This window comes from Boleophthalmus pectinirostris, unplaced genomic scaffold (genome assembly GCF_026225935.1).
Source record: "Boleophthalmus pectinirostris isolate CB_2022bp ecotype Guang Dong unplaced genomic scaffold, ASM2622593v1 HiC_scaffold_8, whole genome shotgun sequence".
Taxonomy (NCBI): Eukaryota; Metazoa; Chordata; class Actinopteri; order Gobiiformes; family Gobiidae; genus Boleophthalmus; species Boleophthalmus pectinirostris.
The window spans coordinates 26,796,477-26,802,469 of record NW_026571515.1 but is presented as its reverse complement, the minus strand read 5'-3'; positions in this window follow the sequence as shown (position 1 = coordinate 26,802,469).

The window sequence follows — 5,993 nt, the reverse complement described above, 5'->3', positions numbered from 1 at the left end:
ATGCTGCCTGCACTGTCCAATGATGAAAACAACCACAGCAAAAAATAAGGTGTAGAATTTATAGACTTTCACAAATTTTATGTGCTTAGAATAATGGCAGTATCATTGGTTCTGGTTTACAAGCAATTATGAGATAAAATATGTTATTTTGTTTTATGTGTTTGTTTCAGTAGTGTAATTAGATTATGTCTATTCAAACCCAAAACATGAGCTCCCAGACACTGCACTGTGGTCAGTCATTGTTCCTGGTAAAGTGGTCCTGATACACTCTACAAATCCAGAGTCAACAAATATTCCCAAATAATCCAAAATCTATAAATGGAATTTATTATTTTAAATAATTTATGTATTATATGATGTAAATTTTGTACCAAAACCACAAGTCATAAGAGCATCAGGAATAAAATGTGTGGCAAATCACAGCCTCAAAGGCAAGAAGATAAATGGGGAAATTTTACATTTTTGTATTGCAAATGTATTTAATTCCAAAGGAAAGTTTCCTCTTGAATGTTGTTGTTGAAGCTGGTGTTGAGCAGTAAGAGCATGACCTCCATTATGTTCCTGTCCTAATGCACCTGTGTGGGGCCTCTGCCATGTTTCGGTTCAATTTCCTGCTCACATTTGCTGCAGCAGCTCCAGAGTCAGCGCTCTCAGGCTCTTTGAGCTGCAGGAGCGTGCTGCGGACGAAACATGCATGATATTTATGTCACACAGAAGGGCTTTTTTCATTAAATATGGAGGAGCGATTTGATCTACCTGAGCTCTGATCAGAGGGCATGAATAAGCAACCAGGTTGTTGCCCCCAGTGCAGTGAGGTGCAAGCCTCCTGTCACTGCACTATATACACTGCACCATTAAGATGTGTCTTTGGTCTCTGAACTGACTTTGGAGTGCAATCATGAAAGATAGAAAACTATAAAAGGCACAAACACTGCTGCTTTTGACACCAACAATAACATGCAATTATGACATACTATATAAATGTATATATTTAATGCATAATGTCTATGTGGTTCCCTCATCAAAGGTATGTTTTCTTAAATTCTGACTCTGACTTTTCTGACCTCAGTTACACAAAACCAACCACTGCAGGAAGCACTGGTCAATCATCCATTTACTGTTTCTGAAAGCTCAGAGCCAAAGTCATTTTTGGAAAACTTTTTTTTTATTTAAGTTTGTGAAACATGCAGTTATTCCCAAGGCAACTGAAGGATATTTAGAGAGATGTAAAACTACATGTTAAACATTTGAGTGTAATGCAGACACCTACAGATACAGAGATTTACAAATGATTGGATTATACACAATTTGAACTAAAGTGGATGCTGGAAATTGCATCTAAAGGACCTTGAGATCAATGGCGTTAACAAATCCTCCAGCTTTCTTCCACTCAGGCTTTGTAAAATAACCTTTCCTGAGACCACATTTAAGTGCTGGAAATAAAACAAACTAATTTCCCTGACAATCAATTATTCACCAAACAAGCTCACAAAATTAGAGTTACATCAATATTTTATCTTCTCTTTCTATCAGATCACTGCCCGGGGAGGTAAACATAGACCCCGGTGCACGCTTGTCAGGCGCTGGGAGGAGTGACTCGAGTGTGAACCCACATTCGACAAGAGAAGGCTATAAAAATCTTCATTGAATTTCATGTGCAAGAAGAAAGGCTTTATGAGGCAGAGATGGCATTGTGCTGCGTTAGTGTATTATTGGCTTCCTGGGGAATGTCACAGATTTCCACCATACACTGTGTAGCTGTTAGGGCTTGATAATGCTCTCTTCCCTCCTGGCAGTAATTCCCTCAACCTCGTGCCTGGCTTCACGGACTAGGACTTATGAAACAGTGCCCCCCAATGCTTGATAGGGGGAGTTTCAGTTGAGGATGCCAAACCAAACACTAGGCCAGAGTGTAACCAAGGTCAGTTTTTTCACTTCAGACATGCCTTTAAAGACAAACACTTGTAAGGTTATTTTGGGGAATATAATTACTTTGTCCAAGGCCCTTTTAGAAATAGGTCAAACTGGAATAGAAACTGACTATTGTAAAATGTGTTTTTAAACCTTTAGTACATTACGTAAACTAATCTCAATTTTCATATAATAGTCTGAAGTAAAATGATTTGTGCTGTGTTGTGCACTATATTACCAAATAACAAACTTGCATGCTTTATTGACTCAGCATCATCTCTTTATTGAATCTGATGATACTGAGATTTGAAACTACAGATGGATTAATTGTCTCACACATTTTTGAGCAGTTTTCTGTAGTTCAGTGAGATTTTGAACCATTCCAATGTATGCATACAAGAATAGCTATAACATTCAGTAATTATTTAATACTGAATACATCAATTTGTGCTTTATTTCTCTATTCACTTCAATAAGAAAGATGACTTGTTATGCATGTGCGCAACATATCCTTTGGGAGTTCAACTGTAAAGATGATGACCACAGGTTAACAGGAAAATTATTTTATGTTTTGGGTTTAAATGATCTAACATTTCCCACTACTCCAGGTAAATACTGCAATTAATGTGATGTTAGTTTAAGCTGACCCAGTGAATCCCGTTTATGGTGAACTCAAACCACTGTGCACACACTAAAGGTGAATGGTGCTGCCTCAACAAGTCTGCAGCTGAGCGCTCCGAGGCTGAGGCTGACTCACTTCCTTCTTCTATCAGCTGCTGTCCGTTCACACAGGGAAAATCCCACTTCTCTGTCTATGTTTTTGAATGGACATCTCCGCACATGACCGCCAACAGTTTTAGAGCGACTATGTGGCTCAGACTTTATAAATCAGAGGGAATTTTAAGGTATGCTATGTAACTTTTCTGATGGAGGGTCTGCTATATGCTTGACTCAGCATAGATGTTATTGCTCTGTCTAGAAAGTTCCACAGTATTGTGTTAAACTTATCTGCCTCCATGGAGAGAAGTTGGTGCTGGCCTCAGGCAAGCCGAACAAGCTACTTGGATAAGTGCCAAAACGCATATACATTTTTGTCCAGTTGACAGAATTAAATTTTCTTTTGCTATGCACCCTAGCTGGTTAACTACAGGCACCAGGTCAAAATTACAGGTCAGATTTGTGAAGAGGCAACCCCTCTCACAGTAAGTAATAAAATCATAAAAAGACTCTCTCACCAGAAAAGTGACATTCACTTTTAAACACAGCATTGAGATAAAAGATGTTTGACCTTGTCTTTGTGTCTTGGAGTACAGTACTGCTGTTATTGTGTCTCATTTAAAAATAACTCTGAAGGCGTTGCTCTCTACGCAGTTTAAAGGCAATAACAATATTTGGTCGAGTCAGATTTCCCATCAGGCCTTGTGGCGGAGACTTTGAGGGCACGCCTAGAGAGACCACTGCTGCGGGGTGTTGGTAATTAGCTTTTAACAGAGTCGGTGAAGGATGGTTGTCCATAAAGTCAACACAGACCTTTGCCAGCCCACGCCACTGCCTGCTCCTTCTCATCCACATTACATAATTAAATCTCTCGTACGATTGACAAATGTTTTGACTCAAATGTCTCTGGGGTGCACTTGTGGGTTTGGTTTTTGACGTCAGAGATAAACCACAACGTCACAACTGTTCTTTCTTGATATAGGGCTCATCTCAGCTCTACACTATCAACTAAAGGTCAGATGCCATGATAAAATCCAAATATTGACTGTCTAAAATATATATACATATGAAAACACAATAAAACAATGACACAGCAACAACAACGTAAAGAAGGTACTCTGTCACATCCTGTATCCAAAAACCAAAATGTCCCAATCCTGTAGAGTCTGTAATGGCCCAGGTTTCTTCAGCAGCGGGGCTGTCTCTACCTGAAGTTACTACAGCAAAACATCTGTTATTAGCATGATATGGCACAATATCAGATGTCCTCTCTTATGCAAATGTACAATTTATATGGTCGGATTTGGACTGGCCTGATCTTTTCAATGTAGAGTTTACCACTGCTATAATATAGTATGATTTGTTGAGCTTGTAAAATGCTAAAAGTAGGACTAAGATTTTTCATGCATATTTTGTATTTTTACTTGAGTACAGTTTTGCCAGTAGTACTATTAACTGTGTAATTTAATTTACAGCCATGTAAGTTCAGTTGAGTACAAACTTTCACTTCTCTTCCCACCACTGGCTATATTTAACAAATGAAATTATGGTGACAACTTTTTGTTCAATATGATGCCATACCAAGTCAAGAGGCAATATTTTAACCTTAAATGGCTCATGTTACACTATTTTCTGATCTATACTAAAACATTGTTTCCTCATCACAAACAGACCTACAGTACCTAGATAATGAGTTCTTCAGTCAAACAGAAAACACTCTGTTCAACCTTGTGATGTCATGTGGTAATACAAGAAGTGATCCATTGTGTTTTAAAATGTCATACACCTTCACTAAAATCATCTTGTTCAGCCCTGGACTGTCCATTCTCTAATAATCAAAAGGTAAAAAGTTGCTATTAACTTGAAAACTACTGCTCATGACATCACAAGCTTTGAAGACTAATACAGGCTAATACAATACTAAGATAGACTAATAATAAAGGGTTTCTCAAACATGTGTAAATGAAACAAAACACGACTCCAGATATGTTTTGATGAGGTAACAACATTCTGGTTGCCTTTTCAGTAAATTTTCATAATATAAACGCTAATTTTGCATAATTACAGCAATCATAGTGGGCAATACAAGCAGTTGCCTGTTGGATTGAGCCACACTGCTTTTCATTATGAAATGTCTCACAACCCAAGACGTTTATGGTTTGTTATTCTGTGGCACATATTTTATGGTCCAACAGATTTAGCCTGATTTCTTTCCAAACGTGAGTAATAGTCTCGCTCTAACGCTGAAGCAGAAGTGTTATATCCTTCTCCCATTCAGGTGACTGCCCTTTATATTGTGGGATATTTATAAAAGTTATCAGGCTAACTTATGACCTATATACTATATTGTTGAATGACCCTTAGGTTTGTAGGGCATGATCATGAATAGCTGAATGTGTGTTTTGTCTGAATGCCAATGTCCTCATTCACATGCTTGCATATCTGTCGACAAATTAAAATGTTATGAGGGAGTTGCTTAAGCACATCTGTGTTGGCTACACTGTTATGCCCAAACTGAGCAACTTAAAACAGATGCAAAAAATGGTTCTCAATAATAAATAATTCATAATAACTATATAATAAAATAAAATACAAATATAGTTGTAGTATGTAATAATACTGATTTAAATTGACATTACCAATACCATTGAATAGGTCTTGGTCTTCTTGGTATTTTAACAGATTCTTTTTTTTTTTAGGTTTTCAGGTCTAAACCAGGACTAATCTGTACTGATTAGGACTTGATTGCACTGTATTAATCTACACAGAGGTTAAAATTTAAACAGAAGTAAATCTGAAGCTACTCTAGCACCAAACTGCAAAAGACAGTCAAGTCCCATCAGAGACTCCTTTGACCCCTTACTGGTGTAAGAGGTCTAAAATAGCTGCAAGGCCCACGAAAAGTACCTGGATGGGGTTATGTAACCCACATCAAACTTAGTTACAATCCCGTTGTATTATCCAGGCTCTATGTCCCACCACAAAGTCAACAAACCAGTCACTGTAAAACTACGCAGCTGAGGAAGCAGGTTTGGCTCGAGAACCACATCAACTGAAGCAGACAGGAAGTGACTTTTGCATTTATAAGAGACTGCTCTAAGCATACCATGAGACCAAAACAGTTTTTCTTTAACGAGACACTTTGAATCTAAACAGGCCATGTCACAATACGCAGCAGCAGCAGAAGCACAGCATTGCAAAAACTGATCCAAAATGCTAAACAAACACTGAAATGTAGGCCAAGAAAACAAGGCCAGGAGTTTAGTCGGAAGTCTTGGGAAAACAACTTTTTTATCACTAACCATCGCTGAACTGCAAGATTTATACTTAAAGAGCCTAAAGGAAAAAGGGCTTAGATGATGGCA